Here is a 15,516-nt window from a genome sequence, read left to right on the forward strand (position 1 = left end):
GGATAATTGTTAGCCTGAATTATTTTTCTGACATATTGTCTGTGTTGATAGCTGTTACCTCTGTTGCAGAAGGTCCATTCTCTGTGTTTTTCTTCTGTTGGGCATTTGTCCTCCTAGTCATTTTGGTGAGAGATGACTGAACGGATGTAGCTGGATGTATCGACCATGGTGCAGTTAAGGTGCACCCTGGAACACTTCTGAGCAATCAGGATTCCCCACCCAAACGAGAGAAAAAAGAAAAGAAAAAGAAAAAAAAAGAGAGAGAGACAGGAAATAAAGGGAAGATAAAAGAGAAGGTTCAGCCCAAATGGGCCCCAGGGTAAGATTTATGAAGTATAGAAACAAAGACAGACAAACAAAAAGACTGATAAATCTATATTACAAGGGAAAAAATATGTATGTATAAGCAAATAAAGGAAGAACGTCATCAAAAAGAACCCCAAGTGTAAGATTTTTATACTATCAGGACAAACACAAAAACACAGAAACACTGGTGGAAGAAAATGATGGGAGAGTGGTCATAAATTCTCAGTGTGGGTGAGAAAGTTTGTTTTTATTCTTCCTGGATGTATCTTGATATCTTTGTTAAAGGACTCAACTTTCCTAAGATAAAGTGGGATTAAAAATTGTTTTACCTCTAGGGGTAGTATCGATTTGGGAAAGGCGATTACTTTGAAGTTTTACTCTATATGAACATTAGAAAATAAAAATAAAAAAGAATAAACTAGACTAAACTAAACTAAAATTTAAAAAAAAATTTTTTAATAGAAATGCAAAGGGAAAACACAGGTGTATGTATGAAAATGTTCAGGTTAGAAGTTTATTATGGAATTTGATGTACCGGACAGCTCATTGTGATGGTAAATAGGTTAAAAAATTATCTATATAAAAAAATGAGCCAGAATAGTGGGAACAAATTAAAAATAAAAGTTGTCTTATGAAGTAATGGTGGTGGTTTCTTGTAGTCTTTTTTTTTTTTTTCTTTCCTGGTTGGTTTTCTTGGGGAGGGGCTTGTCACGTGGGTTTTCAGTCAATGTTGTTCCCTGAGTTAAGCCCTCCTCAAGGGGGTGGGCTCTGAGGAAACCGGTTTTTTCAGGGTTTGTTCTCTGGAGGTTTTTATGTTTGTTCACTTTTTTTTTTCTCTCTCTCACCTTGACCGCTTTTAATGGATTTTGTAGGTTTAGAGGAAAGCAAACTGTACCCTGACCTCCCTCTCAGAGAGAAGCCTCAGTCTGGCTGCAGAGCCCATCTAAATTCCCCCTTGGCCACTGGCAGAGTGGCCTCTGAGTCGCGGTCCCTGGGGTCTTCTACTTTTACCCAAAACCACTTCAGCAGCAGCTCTCTGGGCGGCTCTAGACCACCAGAGAGGTTCCAAGCAGCGATCGCACACTGAGAAATCTCAGTGTGGCCCAGGCTGGGAGTGCCTGGTCTTTCTGGGTCTAAGAGTGCCTGGCTTGCATGCACCTCTCTCAGGGGAGGCACCTCTCTCAGGGGAGGCTGTGGGTCACTCGGGCGTCTCAGGCTCTGAGAGCGGGGCACAGGTCTGAAAGCACCATACTGGGCCTTTGCACATCTCTCTCAGGGGAGAGTTTGGGGTGCGCATCTCAGGCTCTGAAACAATGGCGGGGGTCTAAGAACACTGGGTGTGCCTTTGTGCACCTCTCTCAGGGGAGGGTGAGGGGCGCGCGTGTCTCCCGCTCTGTAGCAGTGCTCAGCATTCTGCCATTTGGCGTGGCTCCCAGCCCCTCACAGGAGCCAGACACCATGCAATCTCGGGTGCTCTGGTGACTCAGGGACCAAGACCTGGTTTCTCCGCCCCACTCTCTCTGGCTCAGCGCCAAGGAAGGCTGTCCTGGGTCCAGGGACTTAAGCCCCTGCCCCTAGCCACCCTGATTCCCACATAATTATGTATTATTGCTGAAGAGTTACACTGAAGAAGTAGACAGGAGTGAATTTATGGAGGACCTTGTATGCTCTGCAAAAGGATTTTAACCTTGTACTGTAGGGAATGGGTACTACTGAATGATTTTGAGAAAAAGAATGATATGGTCAGCTTTACGTTTTTGATAAACCAGTCTGACTTTGATAAAGAGAACAGATGTAACATGTAGGAAGGCTGAAAACAAGGAGATCAGTTAGAAGGTGTTTGCTGTAGTCCAAGTGAGATATGAAAAAATCCTGAGTTTAGGCATTTGTAATAGGAATATAAAGTTAAGGGAAGCCTTCTGAGCCCTGTGCAGTTTGGGTACATAACCTCAAGAGACTTGGAAGGGAATTAATGAACTCAGAAAGGGATCTTTCAACTTTGAAAGGCATCAGATTACCTTTTCACCATCTTGTTTTAGTCATAAGAGTAAGAATCACTACTCTTAGTCCTGTTATAATTTCCATGATATGAGCACACATGAATCCCAGACAGTGTTTTTCAATTACATGTCCTCACATTTTTTTCAGGTTTTTTAATTAAATTCAGATGGCAATCAAATAATAGTGATTAAATGACCTATAGTTAAGATGACCATATATCTTGTTAAGAGATTGTCCTTGTTCACATGAATAAATGTTCATCATCACTGGTCATCAGGGAGATTCAAATCAGAACCACATTAAGATACCATCTTACACCAGTTAGAATGACCAAAATTAACAAGACAGTAAGCAATAGGTGTTGGAGAGGATGTGGAGAAAGGGGAACCCTATTACACTGTTGGTGGGAATGCAAGTTGGTGCAGCTACTTTGAAAAACAGTGAGGAGACTCCTTAAGAAATTAAAAATAGAGATTCCCTGTGACCCTGCAATTGCACTACCAATGATAGATGTAGTGGAAAGAAGGGCCATCTGTACCCCAATGTTTATAGCAGCAATGGCCACAGTCTTCAAACTGTGGAAAGAACCAAAACACCCTCAACAGATGAATGGATAAGGAAGATGGGGTCCATATATACAATGGAGTATTATGCCTCCATCAGAAAGGATGAATACCCAACTTTTGTACTAACATGGATGAGACTGGAGGACATTATGCTGAACTAAGTCAAGCAGAGAGAGTCAATTATCATATGTTTTTGCTTATTTGTGGAGCATAAGAAATAACGCAGAGGACATGGGGAGATGGAGACGAGAAGGGAGTTGGGGGAAATTGGAGGGGGGGATGAATTATGAGAGACTGTGGACTCTGAGAAACAAACTGGGGAGGAGGGGAGTTTTTGAGGGGAGGAGGGTGGGAGGTTGGGTGAGCCTTCTTGTGGGTATTATAGAGGGCACGTATCACATGGAGCACTGGGTGTGGTACATAAACAATGAAATCTGGAACACTGAAAAGAAATTTTAAAAAAAGAGATGGTCTTTTTTACTCTTGATATCCTAGAATAATTATTATGGTATATTAATAACAGTGCCTCCTTTCATTCTCAGAAACACCCTGGTTTGACTGGTAAGATTATGGTCAATCTAACCTATTATAGTTCCCCCTCCCCCATTTGACTATTCATGGGGGGGGGGAAGAAACATAAAAATGTCAATAAATCTGCATTTTGAATATAAATCAAGAGAGATTTATTCTTCTACAAAAGCATAGAAAAGTAATACAGAATGGAATGCTATGTAAAATGAACATAAAGGTAATCATTTAATTACATATAAATATACCACCAGTCAATAGTCTTAATCCTCAAATAATTATTGAGTTCTTCTCATTTACTTTTTGTACATTTGTACTAAATTTTGCATAGAAGTTAAAGCTTTACTATTCTTTGTACTTAAAAATTTGAGCAGTGTCCCAAGGCCTTGAAGGAAATTAGGAGGTTCTGCCTAGTTGCTAGGTCCCTGACTGTTCTCCTTTCAAAGATTCATCCTTTATTCTGTCTTCTGTAATTTTATGAGAAGCCAAAGCAAGCTTGCTCAGTAGGGTTCCTTGTGAAATGTCAAGAATTCTGTACTAAATCATCACTGTAGTTATGCTAGGTCCACATAGGGTAGACAGAAGAGAAAGAAGCATATCAAATTTGTTTTGTGGCACACTATTCTATCACATCAAGATTGGTTTTTGATATCCCCAAACCTGTTTTCACACTCTGACCATAATGCTAAAATATAATTCTGGCCTTGTAAGCCAATATAAAAGTGACAAATAGAATACTGAGGCAAAGAAGAATGGAAGAAAAATAAAAGCATGTTTTATTATTTCTACTCATCTTACTTCCATAAGGGACTTCAGACAATGGGGTGCCTGAGTAGTACAATTGCACAAGTATCTAATTCTTGGTTTTGACACAGCTAGTGATCTCAGGGTCCTGACTTGGACACTTGTGTGGGGGTCTGAGCTCAACACAAGTCTGCTTGTCCCTCTCCCTCCCCCTCTGCCCCTTCCCCTGCTTGCTATCTCTCTCTATGTGTCAAAAAATAAATAAATCTCTAATAAAAAGGACTTCAGGAAATGAAATAATCTAGTTGTAATGAATTATAGTCATTGTTAGCAATAGTCAAATGAAGAGTAGCCACTGTGTATTTTTTAATTTTTTGTTTTTGTTTTTGTTTTTTTTATAGCTTTTTGCCTGATCTTTAATTTTAAAATAAATTGAGAGTCTTACAAACTTCACATATTCAACAGCATGAATAAGATACTAATCCAAAAGATTAATACTTGGATCTTTTATCTCTATAATAGTCTGATGATTTCAAGCTTTCTAAAATGAAATTGAATTTGAATAAGCACAGTACTCTTGAGGTCTGTAAATCGTCAGTTCTCAAAAGGTTCCTTCTCTATATTCCATATTCTCTTTCTAAAGCCTATATGCTGGATAATTTGGAGCCAATTCTAAGCATAAGATGTAACATGTATATCAAAAATATTCTTTTTAAAGGAACTTATATGCTCTTTGAGTCCATTAAATCTAAAAGGTATGTTCAAAAATGTTATCCATAGATGTTTTGATATGGTCAGAATAGACTTTTGCAAAAAAGTAAAGGAAAGGGATCCTTTCCGCTTCCCTTATCCCCAGCAAGGCTGAGAATAGGTATTAAATCAGTTACCACTGGGGGGCCTGGGTGGCTCAATGAGTTAAGCCTCAACCTTCGGCTCAGGTCATGGTCCCAGAGTCCTGGGATTGAACTCCACATCGGGCTCCCTGCTCCACAGGGAGCCTGCTTTCTCCTCTCTCTCTCTCTCTCTTCCTGTGTCTCTGCCTACTTGTGATCTCTGTCTGTCAAATAAATAAATAAATAAAAATCTTAAACAAAAAATAAATCAGTTACCACCATCATCTGTTCTATTATTTTTTATGTTACACTCTAAGTTATCTATTTCTGTATCTATCTCCCCCACTAGACTCCATGAACTGCTTGAGACTAAGGGTTATTCTTCATTCATCTTTATTTCTCTGACACCTAGAACACCTAGTAACAGAACCAATGTAAGTTTACTCCTTGATGAGTCCGAAATTTCATCATTTTTTCAGCCACAAAAAGAAAAGTTTATTTTCATCAAATAAGGAGATCCTGAATAGCTTCCAAAGCTGTGACTCCCTGAGCAAAAGTGGAAGGGTTCCTTTTATTTAGGATTAGGATGAATATTTAGGTAGGGAAGCCTTATAATTGTATAGAGGTGCACACAAGGTCGTGCATGCATCTTAAGGAAACATGCTTATACACACATTGTGTTGGGTCAGTGGCTCCAGAAATGCAGGAGGAACAATCGAAATGACCTCTGGGGTCCCCATCTTCCAGCTACCCCCCCACCCTTGACTCTCCCGCCAAAAGGATGTATGCCCAGGTCACGTCTCCATAGGTAACCCATTACCTATACGGGAAACAGGAGTATCAGGACCTCCCTCCATACCCTCCGATCACCAAATAACTTACCATGTATGGATGTGAGCCCATGCCCTGCCTTGGCCCCATAAAAGACCTTGCTGACTCCCTCCCAGAGTGACTTCCTTGACTCCCCCCTCCAGAGTCATGGAACCTCGCCCGAGAGTGCCAACCTCCTCCTGGTGCGACTTTCCTGCCTCCCCTTCTCCTGAGCCCTGAAACTTCACTGGAGAGTGCCTTTAATAAATCTTTCCTGGCACCTACCTCACCTGGTGTTGTGTTTACCTCGCCTGTAAAACTTTACACATTATATATTATATAAATGAGGCTTGTTCTCCTTAGACAAAGATTTTAATATTATAATGAAGTAAAGGTAGTTGTCAATCATTCTAGAAGTGGCTCCATTGTCCTGCACAGTTGTGAGTCAGGGGTTAAGCTCAAACTGGTCTGGGTGGCCTGGCCAGCTGAAGGTATTGTCAGGGCAGTCCTTATGCTATTGCTCAAGGAGTAGTTTCTCTTTGCATTTGCCTGAGTTAAGAGATAAGCTGGGAAGGGCTTAAGGAAGAATGTGGGACAAAGGTTTGTGAGTGCAAGCAAGTGAGCAGTAAAGTCAGGTCTTGGGGTCTAGCTGGTGACATTAACATGAAAGGAATTCAATAACATGTTGAATAAATGAATAGGGCCTCATTTTAATTTCGGTAGAGACCATGTGTAAGATTCTTAACACTGTGCCTCTTACATTGTAAGTGTTCAATAAATGTTAACTGTTATTTAGTAAAATGGGATCATATGGAATTGTACTGGAGCAGATTACCACTGGTTATTACATTTTCAGGAATTTCACAAGCTGGTTGTTAAATTATTGGTAGTCAGAAATAGCACATGGTAGGAGTACTTACATTTACATATTTCATTGCCAGTGAGAATTGGCAAATGAGATAATTTCACACATAGACACCCCTGCACCTACCTCCCCATCACCTGACCCAGGTGAGCAATTAAACATTTTTCAGCACAGCACTGAGGTCAGAAATCATACTATCCTGGGGCTTGAATTATTTTTAATATTATTAATGTGCATGATTGATAAAGTGTGCATAGGATGTGTGTTGGATTTAGAAAAGAGAAAGAAAAGGAAAGAGGAGCATGTGGGAAGGGCATGAAGTTCACCAGCAATGGAGTTAAGTTCCAAATCCAACTTCCCATTACAGCTTGTTAGGGTACGGAGTCGACCACCCCTCAATTAGACAGAGAACACTCTCAATAATGCAAGTCACACAGCGAGGTGTGTGCCTGACATACAGGCAAATGATATCTTATCCTTCTGACCTAGATTCTGAGCTCTATTTATGTGCCATCATGGGTTTATATTACTTTGAAAGTTTTCTGAAGTCATTGCAGGAATGCATAACAAGTTCTTAAACTAGACAATTTAGTAAGACCCTGAGTTAGAACTGTAAAGTTTTACAGGCGAGGCAAACACAACACCAGGTGAGGTAGGCGCAAGGCAAGATTTATTAAAGGCATTCTCCAGTGAAGTTTTGGGGTTCAGGAGAAGGGGAGCCAGGAAAGTCACACCTGGAGAAGGTCAGCACTCTCGGGCAAGGCTCTGCGACTCTGGAAGGGGGAGCTGGGGAAGTTCGCAGTGGGAGGGAGTCAGTGGGGTATTTTATGGGGCCAAGGCAGGGCATGGGCTCACATCCATACATGGTAAGTTATTTGGTGATCGGAGGGTATGGAGGGAGGTACTGATACTCCTTTTTCCTGTATAGGTAACGGGTTACCTATGGAGATATGACCTGGGCATACATCCTTTTGGCAGGAGAGTCAAGGGTTAAGGAAGAGGGGGTAGCTGGAAGATGGGGACCCCAGAGGTCATTTCTATTGTTCCTCCTGCATTCCTGGAGCCACTGACCCAACATTCCAACCTTTTTGGTGTAATAGGGGTGGCGATTCAGATCTGGCTACTTCCTGCTGGCAAAGGGGCATTGTTATAGGGTCCTTCGGATGTGGGTAGGCGGGTATAAGGATGCAGGAGGAGTTGGTTGACAGTGACCCTGCAAATCTTGCCAATGCGATCCTGAATGAAGCAAAGAACACAGGGGGCGATTAGTGCTAATAGGCAGAGGAGAATAAGGGGACTTAGGATTGGAAGGAGCCAGGTCGTTAAGGGGGAGAGCCACCATTGAGAGGGGTTTATTTCAGGGTGATGCTGGCCATGAAGGGAGTCACGGATTTTTGCCAGGGCATCGATATTGGTTTCGACTATACTGGATTCGTTGATATAATAGCAGCATTCTTCATTGAGGAATACACAGGTTCCTTCCTTGTCTGCGGTGAGCAGGTCCAGGGCTCGTCGGTTCTGTAGGGCTACCTGGGCCACTGAGGTAATCTGTCGTTGTAGAGATGCCAAGGACTTGGCTGAGGCATCCACGACTGTTCGGAGCTGATCAGATAAATCTCAGGTAGCTTCTATGGAGTGAGCTAGGGCCCTGGTGCCCAGCCCGGGGGCCACTAGGGAATACACCAAGAAGAACCCAATAACCAGGGGAAGAAACATAGCCCTTTTCTGTCGCCAGAGGGGGTCAGTGAGGATAACCACTTCAGCTTGTGTGTAGACGGTTAGTTGAGGGACCAGGGATATTGGGATGCATAAAAGGGTGTCTGAGTACTTGGGGGTTTTTGACAGAGTGCCATTGCACCAAAAGGAACCTCCCAGAGGAACACGAGTAGGGGAGGATGAATTAGTCAAATTACATAAGGAGGGGTTTGGGGATGAGTAGCAGAATGGGAGTACTGGGTTTTGAGAATCAACAAATAGGGGAACATTCTGTAGAGTGGCAGGTGCCAAGGAGGTAGGAGTGGGAGTGGTTATTTTGAAAGGGTGTGGTAAGGGTACCACAATAAGGGGATTAGCCCCAAGAGCTGCACAGATGAAGCAGTGGGACAGGTTGCCCATACCAGAAAGTTTGGTCAGAGTAAGGCCTTGTTGAATAAGTTTGAGACAGAAAAGTGGGTCAGAATCTTGAGAGGGAGAGGGGAGTAGGGTGTTTTGGATTGCTTGTTCCTGGGACTGGATGGACTGTGACTGGATATGGAGGTCCTGAGGGATTTGGGGAGTGGTTCTAACGTAGGCCCAAAAAATGTGCAAGGAGGCTGTTGGATATGAATCAAAGGACCATTTGTAAAGTTTGACCTCAACTCCAGTAGCCCATTGTGGATCCCAAGGGTCGGGGATGGTAAGGTACCAAGCATTACTCCCATCAGTGGTGAAGTGATATCAGGAGCACTGGTTTCCATAAATATCTAGTCGGGCCTTATGCATTTTTCAGCAGATATATGGGCAGCCCCCTTTTGTCTGGACCCAGTATGTTCGACAGTTAGGGTGGGTTTGGTCATAGACGAAGCAGATGGTGGGGTTGGAGTGCCCCGCCAAATGGAAAGGAAGGCAGGGATGGTAAAGTTGATAGATGCCTGGCATCCTCCAGGCTGGCAATTTGTGGTAGCTAGTAGGCTAGACCATGCAGTCTCCCCATGGGTCCAGTTTTGCTCAGGTAAAAGCACCACCTGAACTCGGGTGTGATGGACGAGTGGCTGGGAGGATTAGGAGGAAGGAGAGAGTGAGGAGAAGAAGTGTGGGAAATCTGCAATGGCATAAGCCCCAGGGTTTGGGAAGTCCAACCATCCTGTGGTGGGACTAGTTTTAGATCGGAGATGTGTACCCATGGGCAGTGTCCTATGAGTTTTGCCACTGTTGGAGTTGTGAGAATAACAGTATGGGGGCCGGTCCACCTAGGCTGTAAGGACTTTGGGTGAAGTTCTCGTAGGAGAACTTGGTCCCTAGGATTTAGAGCCTGGGGGAAGCCTCCACCCGGGCTGTTGGGGGCAGGGATGGTTGCATCTTTATGAGCCCTTAGGAGGGTTCTTAAGAGGGTCAGATAGGGCAGATAAGATAGGAGGGGTGGAGAAGAGGCAGGCAGCTTGTGATTGAGTAGGAAGGGCCTGCGGTACAGGAGCTCAAAGGGGCTGAGTCCTGATGGGCCACAAGGAGAGGCCCTAAGGTGGGTGAGTGCTAGTGGGAGAAGGGTTGGCCAAGAGAAGCAGGTTTCAAGAGTGAGTTTGGTGAGTTGTTCCTTGAGGAGGCCGTTGGCCTCTCAACCTTACCAGAAGATTGGGGGTGATAGGGGTTATGGAATTTCCAGGTGATGTTGAGGCTCTCGGAGATTTGTTGTGTGATGCTGGAGATGAAAGCCAGTCCATTGTCTGATTGTAGGGTTCAAGGGAGTCCAAATCTCGGGATGATGTGTTCAATGAACCATGGCAACCACGTCTACTGTTTCCCTAGTGATGGGGAATGCCTCGATCCAGCCTGTGAAGGTGTCCATGAGAGTTAACAGGTATCTGAAAGTTTTGTTTCGATGCACGTGAGTGAAGTCAAGTTGCCAGTCCTCGCCTGGCTGATGCCTGTGGAGCTGGTGGGTGGATAGCGGTCTGTGGAGGCCGCCCTCGGCATTGACTGCAGAACAGGTTCTGCAGGCCCGGTGTACCTCCTTAATGGTCTTTTGGGAGAGGGGGTGTTGAAAGAGAGGTTGGAGAAATTGGTCTAGGGCCTTTGGACTGATGTTGAGAGATTGGTGGATGTCAGTAATGAGGGTGTGGATTAGGCTGTTCAGGAGGGCAATTTTGTCCTGTACATAATGCCATCCCTTGTCACCCAACCTGCCACCTAATGTTTTGAGGGCCCAAGTCTCCTCATCAGTGTATGAAGGACTGTGAGGAGAGTTGAGAAACAGGAGAGGGGCTAGAGAGGAGTTTAAGGCTGTCTGTTGGACAACAGAGTTGGCCTTGTTGTTCCCTAAAGAGATGGGGTCCTTGGAGGCCTGATGGCCATGGCAGTGGACAATAGCCACCTTGGTAGGGTAATTGAGAGCCTCGAGGAGTTTGGCAATAAGACGCCCATTGACTATGGGGGTTCCCTTGGTTGTGAGAAATCCCCTTTCTTGCCAGAGGACAGAGTGAGTGTGGGTAATAAGGAAAGCATATTTAGAGTCAGTATAAATAGTGACCCATTGGCCCTCAGATAAGTGAAGGGCCCTGGTGAGAGCCACGAGTTCTGCCTTTTGAAAAGTGGTCCCAATGGGAAGGGAGGCCACTTCTATGACAGCGTTCAGGGTGACCACTGCATAGGCCGCACGTCACTGTCCATCTGGCGCTATGAGGGAGCTCCCATCCACGAAAAGAGTGCGATCAGGGTCAGGCAGCAGCCTGTCTGAAAATCCTGGATGGGAGGGCGAGTGTTCTTCCAGGAGTTGAGAGCAGGAGTGAGAAGGAGTGGGGGTAGATGAAGGTGTTGGCAAGAGAGTGGTGGGATTTAGGTGAGGGGAGAATGAGATTGTGACCTGGGGATTTTCTATGAATAGCAGGTGGTAGAGTTGGAGGCGGGAAGGAGTGAGTTGTGCCAAGGATTTGTGGCTGACTAAGTCCACATCAGTCGATGCTCCATCAGTTGATGGGGCAAGAAGACCATGAGGGGCTGTCCTAAGGTAAGTTTGAGGGCCTCCTTTGTAAGAGAAGCAGCTGCCGCTAGGGCCCTGAGGCAGGGCTGCCATCCCTGGGTGGTGACATCTAGTTGCTTGGAGAGATAGGCCACCGCCCAGTAGGTTGGGCCAGGAGGCCAGTGGCCAGCCCAGACTGTTCATCAGTGAAAAGATGAAAAGTCTTTGAAGGGTCAGGCAAGGCCAGACTTGGTCCTGAAATGAGGTGGCTCCTGAGCTGGTAGAACAGACATCTGATGGAGCCTGGGTCAGTTAGAGGTCCCTATGGTGTGTCTTTGGTGGCCCTGTATAAGGGCTGGGCCAGAATGGCAAAATTGGGAATCCAGTGTCTAAAATAGCCCACCAGTCCTAGAAATGACAGTATATCATCTGCGTTCTAAGGGGATTGTAGGTCTTATAGAAGGTGGATACATTTCCTGTGAGGGATTTGGAAGTGGGAGTTAGTAATATTCCCAAGTAGGTGACCAAGGGAGTACAGAGTTGGGCCTTGGCAGTTGTCACTCGGTATCCCTTGGAGCCAGGGAAATTGAGCAGGGTGGCGGTATCCTCCTGAGAGGAAGGGAGGGAGGGGCTGCAGAGGAGGAGATCATCTACATATTGGAGGAGAGTGCTGGCTGTGAGGGTGCACTGTTGGAGATCTTTGGCCAGGGCCTGACCAAAGATGTGAGGGCTATCTCAGAAGCCCTGGCTCAGGACCGTCCAGGTTAGCTGTCCAGAAACATGCGTTTCTGGGTCCTCCCAGGTGAAGGCGAAGAGGAAATAGGAGTCCGGATGAAGGGGGATAGTGAAGAATGTGTCCTTGAGATCCAGGACAGAGAAGTGGGTAGTGTGTGGGGGAACATTGGAAAGAAGAGTGTAGGGGTTGGGAACCACCAGATGGAGTGGGACTACTGCTTCGTTAATAAGTCTCAGGTCCTGTAGCAGGTGATAGGCTCCTGAGGGCTTTTTAACAGGGAGGATGGGGGTGTTGCATGGTGAGTTAATGGGGATAAGGAGACCCTGCTCCCCAAGGTGGTCCTCACCAGTGGGCTTAAGTCCTCACCAGTGGGTCATTGAGATAAAGAACTGTGGGCGGGATGGAAATGTAGACTTGTTCTTGAGTCGTACCCTGACTGGTGTGTGGTGGGTTGCTACTATAGGTCTGGAAATGTCCCATACCTGTGGGTCTATGGAGGGGAGACAGTCCAGGATAGAGGACGAATCAGAGGCAAGTAGAGGGAAGATGAGGTGAGCAGAAGTTGAGGGAGAGGGAGAGAGATGAATGGTGGCCTGAAGTTTGTGAAGGATGTCCCTGCCTAGTAGGAGAACAGGGCAGGAAGGGATGATGAGGAAGGAGTCCAAGAAGGGGAACCCATCCAGGCTGCATGTAAGGGGTGGGGTGGCCTTTGGAGTGGAGGAAGTACCATCAATTCCCATAACTGCAACTGGGGAGGGACGAGTAGGACCCAAGTAGGAAGGCAGGACAAAATAGGTAGCCCCCTTGTCCAACAGAAAGGAAATGGACTTACCCACTACCTGGAGTGTGACTCTGGGTTTGGCATGGGTGAGAGTGGTGTCTAAGTCTGGGATCTGTCAGTCATCCTCTAATCCGAGAAGTTGGAACGCAGGACTTACCTACCGTCTCAGGGTCTCCCCCCGGGTGGAGGCGCTGGGAATCCCCCAAGGTTGGGGCAGTCCGATTTCCAGTGACCCATCATACAGCATTGAGGGCATGGCCTAGTAGGCGCTTTTGGATTGGGGCATTGATGGGCCCAGTGTCCCTCGACTCCGCACTTGAAACAGGCCCCCAGAGGGACGCAGTTAGGTTCTCCCTTCTGTAGACCCCCAGAACTGCCGGCCTCAGGGCTGCTACCAGGGCTTGGGTCTGCAGTTGGATCTTCTGTTCGAGTCCGGCTTGGCACTTAAGTTCTGCTGCCTCCTCTTGGGAGTTAAAGACTTTAAATGCCATTTTCACCAGATCAGAAATGGGAGTTTGAGGGCCCTCCTCTTCTTTCTTTAATTTTTTCTGAATGTCAGCAGCTGACTGAGAAATAAAGTGGGTAGCTGAAACAGTCGCCCCTGCAGGAGAGGCCGGGTCTAGGCAAGTGTATTGAGTCAGCACCTCAGTAAGTCGGTTAAAGAAACATGGCCAGGTTCTCCTTTGGTTCCTGAATGGCCTACCTAAGTTTATCATAGTTGACTGCCTTATTAGAAGCTGCCTACATGCTGGCTATAAGGACCTGGACCATGCAGTCATGGCACCGGTGGCCATCTTGGCCATCTTGGTAGTCCCATTCAGGATCCACAGCTGGGACCGCCTGAGCACCAGTGGGCATGGTGGCACAAGTAAGATGGACCTGATCAGCATATTCTCGGGCTGCAGCCTGAATGCGCTCCCTCTCCTCTGTGGTGAGGGTGGTAGTTTGGACCACATGTAGGTCATGTCAGGGGAGGTCATAGGCCTAGGCCAGATATTGGAATTCCTTTATGTAGTTATCAGGGTTGGCAAAAAAAGAGCCCAAATGTTCTCAATTTGGGAAAGGTCTTGTAGAGAGAAGGACACATGAACCCGAACAACTCCCTTAACTCCAGCAACCTCCCTTAGGGGGCAGACTAAATCAGGGGAGGGTTTTCGAGCTCTTGTGCAGGTAGAGATGGGAGGGAGGCCAGAGGAGATGTGATGGGGTGTTTGGTGGGGGCCACACCAGGACCGGACTCAGGTTTTGGGGTTTAGGGAATGAGATAGGGGTGGGGGTAGAAGGGACTGAAATGGGGGTTGTTGGAGCAGGGGGGTTAGTGGGTGTAGGGAGAGTGGGACTTTGGGGTATGGGATCATGGTAAGGAGGAGGAGGAACCGGGGACCCTATTGTCAGTGGGTGGGTGAAGCTCTCCGAGGGTTCAGAGAGGGGAGACAAGGAGGAGAGGTCCGGGTCTTTGGGAGCAGTGAGTGGCAGGGTAGGGGGAGGGGAGCAGCCCAAGAGGACCTGTGAAGTGGAGGAGTGAGAGCAGAGGGAGAGGTGAGAGCATAGAGTCCAGAAAGCCTGGACATAAGGGACCTTGGCCCATTTGCCTTGGAATTTGCAGAGATTGTCTAGGTCCATGAGAATTTGAGGCCACTCCAGAGGCCACTGGGACTGATTATCTAATCAGTATTGTGGCCAAGTGATGGTACCATAATGTATGAGACATCACCTTCGCAGGTCCTGGTCCAGTTCCAGGGTTTTAAGAACAACAGCCACCCCAGGGGTGTTTTAAATCAAATTTGGATTGGGAGGTCCCCATGATTCATTGCCGGGCAATCCAAGGGCTGGAGGAAGGCGTCCCTTCATCCACCACTGGGTTGAAGAAAAACTGTGTCTACTGCCATAAAGGTTAGGATGTCTCCCAGCCTGTCGGAGTCACTGAGGTCACCTGGTGACCAGCAGGGTCCTCCCTGATGTGGCCGTGGTTAGGGCAGGGCTTTCTGGAGGGAGGCACAGAATTAGGGGAAACTCACCATGGCTTTGGAAGTGCCGTTTGGAAAGGCAGGTCCAGGTCCCGCTAGGGAGAGAAGAGAGCCTCCTCACTGGGATGGGGGTTCAATCTCCTTCCTGGGTTTCAGCACCAAATGTAAGGTTTTACAGGCGAGGTAAACACAACACCAGGTGAGGTAGGTGCAAGGCAAGATTTATTAAAGGTACTCACCGGTGAAGTTTCAGGACTCAGGAGAAGGGGAGCCAGGAAATTCGCACCAGGAGGAGGTTGGCACTCTCGGGCAAGGTTCTGTGACTCGGGAAGGGGGAGCCGGGGAAGTTCGCAGTAGGAGGGAATTGGCGGGGTCTTTTATGGGGCCAAGGCAGGGCATGGGCTCACATCCATACATGGTAAAGTATTTGGTGACCGGAGGGTATGGGGGGGTCCTGATGCTCCTGTTTCCTGCATAGTTTTCGGGTTACCTATGGAGACATGACCTGGGCATGCATCCTTTTGGTGGGAGAGTCAAGGAGTAAAGAAGGGGGGAGAGGGCTGGAGGATGGCGGCCCAGCGGTCATTTCTATTGTTCCTCCTGCATTCCCGGAGCCGCCAACCCAACAACAACATCTATTTTTGGGGTTCTTCCTGTCTCTCACTGAAACAAAGATCTTTCACAAGTGGCTGAGCAATCAATGTTATTTGATGTAGGAAACAAAGGCA

The sequence above is a fragment of the Neovison vison genome, chromosome X, assembly GCF_020171115.1.
Source record: "Neovison vison isolate M4711 chromosome X, ASM_NN_V1, whole genome shotgun sequence".
Classification (NCBI taxonomy): domain Eukaryota; kingdom Metazoa; phylum Chordata; class Mammalia; order Carnivora; family Mustelidae; genus Neogale; species Neogale vison.